The sequence below is a fragment of the Euprymna scolopes genome, chromosome 15 (genome assembly GCF_053919585.1).
Source record: "Euprymna scolopes isolate OS-2025 chromosome 15, ASM5391958v1, whole genome shotgun sequence".
Taxonomy (NCBI): Eukaryota; Metazoa; Mollusca; class Cephalopoda; order Sepiida; family Sepiolidae; genus Euprymna; species Euprymna scolopes.
In genome coordinates, this window is record NC_136496.1 from 90,158,848 (window position 1) to 90,171,717 (window position 12,870).

Below are 12,870 nucleotides of genomic sequence, written 5' to 3' on the forward strand. Positions count from 1 at the left end.
AGACATGAAACTTCATATATAAGGTATCTGCATCATTGCAAAATATTATATTTGGGTTTTAGCCCGGAAAAATCGGTGCAAAAGTGTGAAAGTTAAAAAAAAAAAAAAAATGAAATTTGCCAGGTGAAGGTCGAACGCCGGCATTACGAATGCATAACGTAGTAGCTATTGGTTCATGTTTTAATTTTTAGCCTTGCAGTAAACATGTTTTCATAGCCCAGTCATTGACGGCAGAGGCAAAATAAATCGTAAGCTGAACGTTTTGGTTTCGATTCTCGGTGGTGGCGCATGAGTCTTTTTTTAAAATACTTTTTAAATCATTACTATATTTTGCATTAAATCTATCTATGTATCTATTTATATATCTATAAAAGTGAAAATGTCTGTTGGTCTTTTCTCTATGGTAGTTAAGGAAGACTATAATGCAGAAAGATATCACTTTACATATTCACAAGTTTTAATATATACATATAACCTTATGAAACTTACATAGCGCCCAAGCAAAGCCGGGCGGAAATGCTAGTATATCCATAAAAGTGAAAGTGTCTGTCTGTGTGTATGTCTGTGTGGTTGTCTGTGTACATTTCCCTACGCAATGACTCTGTCAATTTTTAGTCTACAGACTCAAAATTTGATATACAGGGTACTAAGATTTGGAAAAATCTATGTGATCGGTTTTCGGCCAGAAATTTCGCTGTTAAGGGGTCAAAATTCAACGATTTGACCTTTGAGAACTCTACCAAACTCCTCCGACAATTTGGGGTCCAAACACTTGAAATGTTAGATATAGGTTCCTTGGACATGGATCTAACTTAATAACTTGATTTGAGCCCAAAACAATAAATGTTAAGGGGTTATAATAGGGATCAAAGTTAAAAAAAATTGACCGCTTCGGTCTCTACCAAATTACTCAAACAATTTCTGGTCTAAACATTTGAAATTTGACACAAAGGATAATCAGAGATAGGACAAGCTTTTTAATCTGTTTTGGTCGAAAATTTGAGCTACCAATATATAAATGTATGTATGTATGTATGTTTGCATGTCTGCCTAAAACTTTCGACAGAGACGATGGATTTTTATAAGATCAGTATCGTTTTAAAATTCGACCTTTCAGACGACAAATATCGAAAAATTGGCTAAAAACACTTATATCTTGACCTTCAACTCGGCACTTTTCTACAGTGGGGGTCGCTTTTTTTCGCCGATATTTTCGAAAGTCATCGTTTCGTTTCAATTGTCTACCCTTAATTAAAACCTACGTTACTCCCGCTTTGGCGGTGGTCGTAACAGCAAAGACGTCAGGTTTTTCCCCGTTCATTTCCTCCTTTGCGGCACGGGTTCGAGCCTGCCTTCCTACTACCACATTTTTTTTTTGCTCAACACACACCTCCAAACACCTCGACAATGCCGGACTGAAATGCTAGTATATATATATATATATATATATATATATATATATATATATATATATATATATACTTCATTTACTCACATAAAATTAATATACGCAAGTATAGATTTATGCGTAAACTTTAAGTATTTACTTCAAAAGTGCTCAATACGTAGGTAGAGCTAGTTAGTAATTTATAAAATATATATGGCGATTAAGCTACACTGAATATTCGGCGTTTCATCCACTCTAGGATTCGTCAGGCTTATGCGCGAATTCTGTGGTTGTTTCTCGTTTTTATAAGGTCCTCTTCTGTTGAGAATTTTAGTTAGCCAATCAGCTTTCTAGTATCCAGCGAGCCCCTTCCTATCAGCCAATGGGCATGCATTTTATCGAACAAAGGATCTGTTTTAGAACTAGGTTAGTGGTTTAAGGCAGACCTTTTCCTCCTTTTTTTTTAATATAAATGTGAGAGTGTGTGTGACGACACCTCTCAATCTATATACTGAACCAATCTGTGATCTTCTGATTTGAAATTTGTTATATAGCATATTCAAACATGTGAAAACATTTTAATCGGTCTTCATCCGGAAAAAGGGCTGCTAAGGAGTCAAAATTAGAAAATTCTTACGTGGGGGTCATCGCATTTTTATCTGTTTGTAAATCGCTTCACAATTGCGTATTTGTGATCGAGAAAGCAAGCAGTCTCCTCATATTAAAGATAAATAGGTTTGAAAACACTTTTTAAAGATCGTATCAAGCTGGTCTAATGGTTATCGTACTTCACTCATTGTCTTTAGGTTTTGGTTTCGATCTCAGCTGGAGTATTATTTTTTTTTTTTACTTATAATAAGTGAACTGTTTAGAAAAAACATAATACTCGCATGAGCGTGTCTCAGTTTTTTTCCGTTTTTGTTTACTTCATTTATTTAAAGAATTTTTACTTTACATTTAATATCTACAGTATTTCTCTTTTCAATAAATAAGAATTCTGCAATAATTAAAATATAATAGTTAAGCCTATATTATGACCGGGCAACGCCAGGCGGCCTGCTAGTATATATATAATATTTTTCAAAAGTGAAACGATCAATGATTTTTTTAATGAGGTTCATACACCGAAGTAGGGTAAGATATACTTTTTATTTTTATTTTTTACATAAGCATTTATATGTTGCTACACAATCAAGGGTAGAGTCCGTAGTCTTACAAGTAACTAGAGACCTTATTCAGGCGATTTTGCTTATACAAAGGTAGAGCCCGTAATCTTAGGTAAGATTACGGATTCTACTTTTGTATAAGCAGTATCACCTGAAGAGGTCTCTAGTTACTTGTAGCTGACAGATCGAGGCATGCTTATGACTGTGGCGCAATGGATAAAGTATTTGATAAAATCCAGTTGTTTTTTTTTACATAGGCATCACCACATTATCAAGGCCAAGAGGCCACTCAAGGATAAGTGTTACAGAGTGTACAGTAGAAATTGGACAATATAATAATCATTAGTAATGAAAGTTTGGTAAATTTGATAACTTATATGGAACGGCTCATCAAGAACTTATTTACGTTAGACTTGAAGACAACCATATTGTAGTCAGCCGGAAAGCAGGAAAACGGAAGACAATTCCACAGGCGTGCAGTTCTAAGAAAGAAGCTTTGTTCATGGAATCTACGTTTAGGTTTAGGCACAGATAAAGAGTTGTTATGCTACATTATTGTGGAGATTGAAAGTTCAATTCTCAGTGCGAGTGACACTCAAAAATACGATTGCGAATTAATTAGGAGGACTACCCAGTCATGACTGATGAAGTGAGAGTATGCTACTCCCGTTGATTAAATGAAATGTCTTGTTTGAAATTCCGTGCAGATTCACGAGTTCGACGGAAACATTTCCGAGTTCAACACACAGATTCCAAGTTCGACAAGATATACCTGAGGAAGGCCAAAGTTACACCGGCCGAAACGTGAAAATAACACTCAAGATGAAAACAGTAGTCGGAAATATCCAAACAATACGAATAATCAATCCTCACCTAAAAACAATTCAGAAACGTAAAACCAACAACACATTAAGCTTACCTTTTCCTGGCCATTTTCGGAAAGAAATTCACGGTTAATAAAATCAGACGACTTCTCCAAGACATCATTTCCTATTGTACCAAAGAGGAAGGTCAGAATTAATGTGGAATATGTGTTTTTGCATCGGATGAAGTACTGAAAAAAAAAAAAAAGGAAAGTTTTTTTGTATTTTTCTTTTGTATTTTTTTAACTTGTCTAACCTAAGGTAAGAAGCAGAGCACCCAATTTAAAAGACAACCTTGTGCCAAACATTCTCTCTCGGGTGAGACTAGCGAATATGGTTTTCACTGGGAGAATAATTGCGACGGTAGCAATTAGATCGGCGCACCTTAACAAGACCAAACTTAATATCTTCTATTTAATTTTTCACATGATCACATTAAGCGAATACAGATGTTTTTAAAATAAAAAGAACAACCACTCCTTCTCGAACTCCACTGCATTGATAAGCATCCAACCCTACCCTTGCACACACAACTTGACCATTCATCGATATATGACAGTATCATGGCATGACGCAGCCTGATTTGTTACCTGAGAGCACAGCGGATCACTCATTAATTAACCACGTGACATCGTCGCGTGGGGTAGATGCAACCTTCTGGGTGGGTCACGGCTCACTCATAAATATGGCCCCATATCTCACATTTACAGGCTGATTCCGAACAGACTGAGTTCTTTTATTGTCTGTTTAAGTCTTTTTTTTTTATCTGAAAAATTATTAAAACTGTGTAAAAATACATACATAATTAAAAAAAAAATAGTTCTTATATAATAAACGGCAGTAGTGGCGGCGGTGGTGGCAGTTGTAGTGGCGGCAGTGGTGGCAGTTTTTATTTATTTGCTTCCCTACTGAGCAAATTAGGCACAAGGCCGTTTTTTAATGTGGAGAGAGAGGGAGGGGGGAGGGAAAAGGGGGACCAGCTCCCGAGAGGTGGGGAATGGGAGCTGGATAAGCACTGTTGGCATGAAGGGTTGCCCCTACATTGACCAAGGTCAGATATGCGGGGTTACCCCCACATATGGTCTTTGCTGGTCTTTGCTTGCAGCAGCTGTCGGAACAGATACTACACTTTAATCTTGACGCCTGTGCCGCCGATAAAAGTTGTGTTCCTTTCTGGATGTATATTTCGTCAACTAATAAAACATAATCCTTAGAAAGATGATTTTTTTTTTTTTTTTGCAAGAGTGATTTTACTGCTGTGATTGATCCCGACTTAAAATTTTTTTTTTTTTTTTAGAATAAAGAAAAGGAAATTTCTCCAGAAGTAATTTATAAGTTTGCCTTGATATATAGCGCAGTAGTAAGGCATAACGTATTAGTTCTACAGAAAATGGAGGACGGTATTTTGGTTTATAATGTTGTCTTTTTGTAACTTTGTTATATTTTTGATTTCAAATCGGGTATCGCTCTTCTACTACGTTTTTGATGTACCTGGGAAAATTTTATAAAATGCTAAATTTTGTAAGTTTAGCATTATTTCCATATATAAACCATTGTGGTAATGGTATAGGGTTTCCATTGCATTTGAGCTAGACGTGGAGATTTCGGTCAATACGAATTGATTCTTTTATAGATGGAAAATGTGTTTCAAGGTCAAAGACTATTTATTCTATGAATTAGAATATAATCGTCATGTTTTTTTAATGCAAAACGAGAGGGACAAAATTTCACAGTAAAATGGTTAAATCCGTTAAAATGTTAGCTGAAAGAAAATCTTGTAATTCATCTTTTTCAATCTGTCGTTGCTTTGAGGGTTTCCTAAAATCTGTTTAAGTCGGTAAAAGAAATGGTTTTATTATTTGTTTCGAATGTATTGTTGGTATTGGTTGTAAATTCCAATTCGATTTGTATCTTTTTTTCTTTTAAAATATATTTATCTTCAAAATGTTTGATGCAAAGAATTAAATTTTTCGCAGCGAACCAATTATTTCGATTAACAGATTTTATCCATTTTTCAATCATATTTTCCAAAATAAAAGAGAAAATGTGGAGACTTTTTTACTGTTCGTATCATATCTGCGAGAACAACCAAATGCCACCCATTTGTTAACCATTTTTGTAATACAAAAAATATAGAAAATACTTTAAAATTCAAAAAATGCAATTAATGCATCAGCAAAAATATACAATATGGCGTTTAAAAAAACATCGCTTACGCAATTGAAAATAATTCAGGCGACATCATTCTTGATCACTAATTGTTTATTGTTTTAATTTTTAAAACAAAAAGGTAAACTTGCATTTTAATTTATAAAACATATTTAGAAATTAAAATATCTTGAAATTAAAAAATAATTTATTTACGTTAAAAAAAAACACGCAATTCTTTAAGTTATGCCCCTTTAAAATGTTTGATTTACCTAAGCGATCAATCTGTTGATTGTTCTTAGTTTACAATTTCAATCAAACTGTTAAGAATCAGTTATATTGGACATATGGGGCCATGTGTATGAGTCGTGGGTGGATTTATAAAAGATACATCTGCATAAGAGAAATAACAAAACCTTTTTGTACTTTTATCTGGCAAGAAAACCAATAAACAATTAAACAAAATCAGAGGTAGGATTTGTTTACCTTAATATGGTTCGTGCTATATTCTAAATGAATAAACGCGAAAGTTTTGCCCACTTATCTGAAGTAGAATAACATCAAAACGAGGCAAGATTAGTTAACGCAATCATCATCATATCGCATGAATCCGAAGATTATATTGCTTAGCGTTGGTTTCCTTGACATTTTTCCAGTTTGAATTCTTTCTTGAAAAACATCGGATAATTACAGGAGGGACGGCGTGAAGGTTGCTAACATCACAAGTTAAGCTGATATTTTGTGGAACAAACCGGATTCGAATTCGGAACATCCAGGTTGTCAACCCGGTTCGTTAACCACTTGACCGCCATCGCTTCCCATTTAACTCAATGAGGCAACATAATATTTTGAAATATCGTATATAATATAGTAGTTATCTAACACACACACACACACACACACACACACACACACACACACACACACACACACAATCACACACACACACACACACACACACACACACACACACGCACACACACACACACACACACATATATATTTTGATTGCAGAAATTCTTCTCTGAACCAAACTTACAACTTTCCCTGAGCTATGTTCATGTTCCGTTCTGTCCCCTCTGGGATCTTCCGACCACTCAGTTGTATCAGTTAAGATAAAAACGAAATGCAATAAGTCTTCAGACGTACCTCTCCACCGTACGGTATATCGATACTCTACGGCTGACTGGGATAGCTTCCGTACATTTATATCTGATCTACCCCTACATTCCATGTTTAAAAAGGATGTGTCCTCCATAATATCAGACCTGACTGAATGGTTAATTGTAGTCACAGACTGATTCATACCATCCAAAAATTCCAACAAAAACCTAACAGCCAGCCATGGTTCTCCCCAGAATGTGCTGCTGCCATCGCGCACAGAAATCACTTTTTCCATAGCTACCAACGTAATAGATGCACTGTGACTAGAGCTGCTTTCAGGACTGCCAGCAACCACTGTAAAAGAGTAATAAAAAATGCAAGAGAGCTATATGCCCAGTCTGTTAAATCCAAAGTTGCTGAACAGCGGCTTGGCTTCCACCAGTTTTGGTAAATAGCAAACAGGATCCTGAACAGAATTGTGCGTTCTATCCCAACTATCATCAATGGACCTGAGGTCATCTCGTCAGCATCAGACAAGGCCAAGCTATTTGGCAAGAACTTTGCAGCTACTTCTACCCTACACGACGAAGGCCATCAACTCCCCATATTTCCTCCTACAACAGACAACACGCTATGTAACATACAAATATCTGTGCGTGAGGTCGCCAAGCTTATTAAGAACCTTGATTCCAGTAAAGCAACTGGCCCTGACGGCATTCCAATTATAGTGCTGAAAAAGCTTCAACCAGAACTTGCTCCCATACTTACAAAACTGTTTAAGCGTTGCCTTAAAGAGAAGTGCTTTCCAACACCCTGAAAAATCTCATCAGTATGCACTGTATTTAAGAATTCAGGTGATAAGTCGTCCCCCTCTCAGTACAGACCAATAAGTCTCCTGTGTGTCATGAGTAAGTTGCTGGAATCCATATTAAATAGAGAGTAGTCAACCACCTCAGCAGAAATAACCTTCTTAGTGACACACAATATGGTTTCCGTTCTGCTAGATCTACAGCAGATGTGCGAACGGTTATATCTCATAGGATTAGTGAATCTCTCGACAAAGGCTTCCTCTCTAGGGCAATTGCTCTTGACATATCAAAAGCCTTCGATAAGGTATGGCATAAAGGCCTACTTCACAAGATTTCCAGCTACGGTATAACCGGAAATGTTTTCTCGATCATTAAATCATTTCTCTCTGATAGGTTCATAAGAGTAGTGGTTGATGGGCAGAAATCAGAGGCCCTCAGTATTAATGCTGGAGTCCCTCGGGGGTCCATCCTGGGCTGAACTCTCTTCCTGATCTTCATCAATGATCTCCCAAAACACATACTTAACTCATTTGTGGACATCTATGTTGATGACACAACCATCTATGGCAACACATCAAAGGCCATAAATGACAAATTTCTCTCTAATCCTCTCTCCTCTGATCTTGAGCGCGTGGTACATTGGGAGAAGAGGTGGCTGGTTACTTTTAATGCATCTAAAACCAAGTTCCTATCTTTACATCATCAACGTTCTGATCATCATCTGGCATCAATTGAAATGGACGGCTCTCAACTAGGGGAAGCCCCATGCTTTGATAAGCTTCTGGGCTTGACCTTTACTCCTGACCTGAAATGGAACACGTACATCAAGTCTATTGCCAAGGTCGCTGGAAAAATGGTGGCATCCGTCTATCGCTCCAGGAGATATCTCACTGCTGACGCAATTCTCTACTTATATAAAAGCCAAGTACGTCCAAGGATGAAGTACTGTTGCCACATCTGGGCAGGAGCTGCTAAAAACACTCTATCCTGCCTTGACAGAGTACAAAATAGGTTCGTGGCTTAGTGGGGGATTCCGTTTTCTCTTCCCTGCAACCTTTCTCCCACAGGAGAGATGTTGCGAGCCTGTCTTTGTTTTATCGTTTCTTCCATGGCAAGTGCTCATCTGAGCTCCAATCCCTGGTCCCCCTCTCCGATCTTTCACCAAATACACCCGTCTAGCTGAAACCACTGTCAAAAAATTTCCCCACTCTTTATCTGTGCCAAAACCAAAACGTAGATTCCATGAACAAAGCTTCTTTCTTAGAAGTACACGCCTGTAGAACTCTGTTCCGTCTGCCTGTTTCCCACCTGACTACAACCGGATGTCTTCAAGTCCAACGTAAACAAATTCCTGATGAACCGCCCCCTTAAGTAGACACTTTCTCAAATCTCACCACTAACGCACTGTACACGCAATAACCCTTATCCCTGAGTTGCTTCCGGGCCTTGATAAGTGGTGACCTCCTTGTAAAAAAAAAAGTACCGTAGGTTTTCAACAACAGATGCCACATACAAATGTATTATAAAATAAAGAGTTATATTCGAAATTCCATTCAGATTCTAGAGTTAGCCAGAATGACTCTTGAGTTCGACAAGAGACACCTGAAGAAGGTCAGACGTTACATCGACCGATATGTTATGAAAATAACACGCAAGAGAAGAACAGTAGTTCGAAGAATCCAAATCACCGGTTCTCGCAAAATCATTAAAGTTAAGCAAAGATAAGCCTAGCCAGTACCAGATGGATAATCATTTGTGAACACTAGGCGCTGTATGTACTCTCCGCTTATATCTGTATTGTTTCTAGTCGTTCTGAACTTATATACTTGCAATTTGAATTAAAACAATGCCTACTCAGGAGCTGTGTGGTTGGCAACTCTTGCCACAATAATTTCACACGCAGGCATCCTTCAGTGTGTATCCATAGTCTGACAAAAGTGAACAGAGCCGTTTTTTTTTAGGAAGCCTGAAAATATTCCACCTCTGCTGATAAAATTTTTAATTTTTATACACGAAAAATACTGATTTCAAATGCTACGACTTTACATGTGTTTGCAACACATGTAAAGTCGATTATAGTTTAAGGAAGTTCATTTTACTAGATTAGTTTCGCATTATATTGCATTTGACTTAAAAATAAATTACTGCCTGCTACAGTGGCCTTCATTACAATATACGCCGTATTGCTATACGCGAGTACAGCCGATGTTTCTCAATTGCTTTAATACGTATGTTCCAATTTTAAAACGCCTTTCATTATTGTCCATAGCTGTTTGCTCCCTTTGTCGGGACTCATTATGTTGCTACAAAAACGATTTGTAGATATAACGAAGGACTTCATTTTTGACAGCCATCTTGCAAGGCTGTAGATATAATGTCTAGAACGACAATAGAAATTTGTTTATAAAAACTGTAGAGATTGCAGCAATGCCAGGTGTATTACCATCTAAACTGAACTCACGTAGAAAACAACACGCGACAATACCTAACTAATATTCCTGGTGAACCAAGTGCAAAGGAGATTCAGACAATTGCACTAAAGGGAACAGCGAGGATACTAACAAGGAGCTCTCGATTGGTTTAAATAAAAAGTAGGGCAATGTTGGCAGCTGGTTTGACTGCCCCATACCCAGCATTACAATCTTCAAAGAAAGAAAAAAATACACGGACAGACATCGAGATATGCCTGGTCGTATCTATAAAAGTGTGACAGACTGATGAGAATGATATTACGGTTCCGGAATTTTGAGTTGGGGATTGATTATTCGTATTATTTGAATTCTTCGGATTATTGGTCTCATATTGAGTGTAATTCTCACAATGTTTCGGTTGATGTAATCTCTGACTTTCTCTAAGTGTATCTTGCACGAAATTTCGAATGCAAGGACCTGTAGGGTAGTGGATAGAGCACTTGGTAAAATTCAATTGTAAAAGTTACACTCTTCCGGAAGTTTAAGGTTCAATCTCTAGTGTGGGCGACACTCAAAATGCAATTGCGACTTTTACCCAGTCATACCTGACGGAACAAGAGCATGCTACCTTCGTTGGATTAAATAAAGGGTTCTGTTCGAAATTTTGTGCAGATTTCCGAGTTCAACAGAACAATTCTCGAGTTAAACAAGATCCACCTGAAGAAGGTTGGAGGCTACATCGACCAAAATTTTGTACAAATAAGATCCAAGATGAGAATAGTAGTTTAAAGAAGCTAAATAATACGATGAAAACAGTATTTTTAACGTGACTAGTGGACAGACAGAGTTTCTTATGGAGCTGCGTTGTCACATATTCTAACTGAAAATGGAAAGAGCGACAACGCTGATTAGTGGTTTGTGCGTCTTATTTCAAAATGTTTACAGAGGTGAGAAAAGAGGCGAAGGCGATCGATGAGATGCCCGAATTAGGCGTGTCATTTGAGGTGTCTGGAGAGCACAAACCTTGAACAAGAAACGAAGGGAGAGAGGGAGGGGGTGAGATAGCAACGGGACAGACACAAAAGGTAAGAGAAATTGCCTCAGCGGTGGACATTTCGTCGGTGATTGTTTTCTCTCATAATGTTTAGGATAGAAAATGTCGGATCATTTCCAAAGAAAATAATGAAGAACGGGCGCGAATTATGTGTTGACTCACAATTATGTGTTTATGAAACGAAGAACAAGAAGAAAAAGAAAAAGGAAGTAGAAAGAGAAGAAGAAGAAGAAGAAGAAGAAGAAGAAGAAAATAGAAGAATACAACGATAAAGAAGAAGACGGAGAAGAAAACAACGGAGGAGGAGGAGGAGGAGAAGAAGAAGAAGAAGAAGAAAGAAGAAGAGAGAATAAGAAAAAGAAGAGGAAGAAGAAGTAGAAGAAAATAGAAGAAAGAAAAAGGAGAACAAGAAGAAAAAAGAAGAAAAAAGAAGAAAATATACAAGTATACGATAATAAAGAAAGACGAAGAAGAATGAAAAAGAAAAAGAAGAAGAAAGTAGAATACAACGATAAAGAAAAAGAAGACGAAGATGAAGCAGCATGAGAAAGAGGAGGATAGAGAGAGGAAAACAATATTAAGAAGCCGAAGAAGAATGAGGAATACTACTACTACTACTACTACTACTAATAATAATAATAATAAAATGATGATGAAAAAAAGAGAACAAAAAAAATGAAGAAAACAAAGGTCAAGAAGGAGTAAGAAGAAAGAGAACGAGGAGGAGGAGCAGAAAGAAGAAAAAGACGAGGAAAAAGGAAATGAAGAAGATGAAAAGGACAAGAAAACAAGATAAAGACGACGAAAAAAAAAGAGATAGGTATGATTTATTATTGTAAATAGGCTTTTATCTATACAAGCACAGAAAAACTACATCGTCGGTTATTTGGTTTGGTAATTGGTTTCACCTTGAAAATCCAGTCTTTATCTTATCAAGATGTATTTTCAATTTCTAACAATCAGTACGCAGTTCTCTTTCGTGCAACTGTAACATCAGCAAGTTTTTACAAACAAGTTTTAAAAAAATGCAATTTTGCTCTTTTCTCTGCACTTTTCTTCTGTTATGAAAGAGTATCATATAACAAACATTAAAGACCGTAATCGTTTACAATCTTACGCAGACGTCGCTAATATGTCTCTACTCTTTCAAAAAGATGTACCATAGTTTTTAAACGCGTGTTTCTAGGTCTGCTACATACGTTCGAAAGAAATCAATAAAGTGTTAGAAAAAGAACATTTAACCCGTTTTCATCGGTGAATTCATTTTGGACTCCATTATTTGATTCGTTTTTCATTTCGCGAGTCGCAGATGATTTCTTTAGATTTTGAACAGCCTTTAATACGCAGATCCACTGGCAATGAAACCATGGTAGGTCTTTTTAATTTCTAAAATATAGTTATATATCTATCTATATATCTATAAAAGTGAACGTGTATGTGTGTGTGTGTGTGTATCTGTGTACATTTTCCTACGCAATAACTCTGTCAATTTTTAGTCTACAGACTCGAAATTTGATATACAGAGTACTGAGATTAAGAAAAATCGATGTGATTGGGTTTTGGCCAGAAATTTCGCTGTTAAGGAGTCAAAGTTCAACGATTTGACCATTGAGAACTCTACCAAACTCCTCCGACAATTTTGGGTCTAAACACTTGACATTTTACATATTGGTTCCTTGGACATGGATCTAACTTAATTTGAGCCCAAAACAATAAATATTAAGGGGTCATAATAGGGATCAAAGTTAAAAAAATTACCGTTTTTTTGTTTTTTTTGCTCAACATACAACACCAAACACCCGGGCAACGCCGGGCACCCATTGCTAGCATATCTATAAAAGTGAACGTGTGTGTGTGTGGGTGTGTGTGTGTGTCTGTGTACATTTCCCTACGCAATAACTCTTTCAATTTTAAGTCTACAGACTCGA

The 12,870-nt window shown here is 36.8% G+C and overlaps 1 protein-coding gene across 4 annotated transcripts in view; it reads right to left on the reverse strand.

Moving 5' to 3' along the window:
* The window catches only part of LOC145293981 (uncharacterized), a 185,733-nt gene that overhangs the window by 139,319 nt on the left and 33,544 nt on the right, over positions 1-12,870 (reverse strand). For 2 of the 4 annotated variants that reach the window (XM_080140868.1, XM_080140869.1), the window contains exon 2: positions 3,473-3,607. The gene's annotated coding sequence lies outside the window, so the exon portion shown is untranslated. Of the gene's footprint in view, positions 1-3,472; positions 3,961-12,870 lie in introns of those variants that run through there. The other 2 variants (XM_080140870.1, XM_080140867.1) reach the window with 2 other exon arrangements.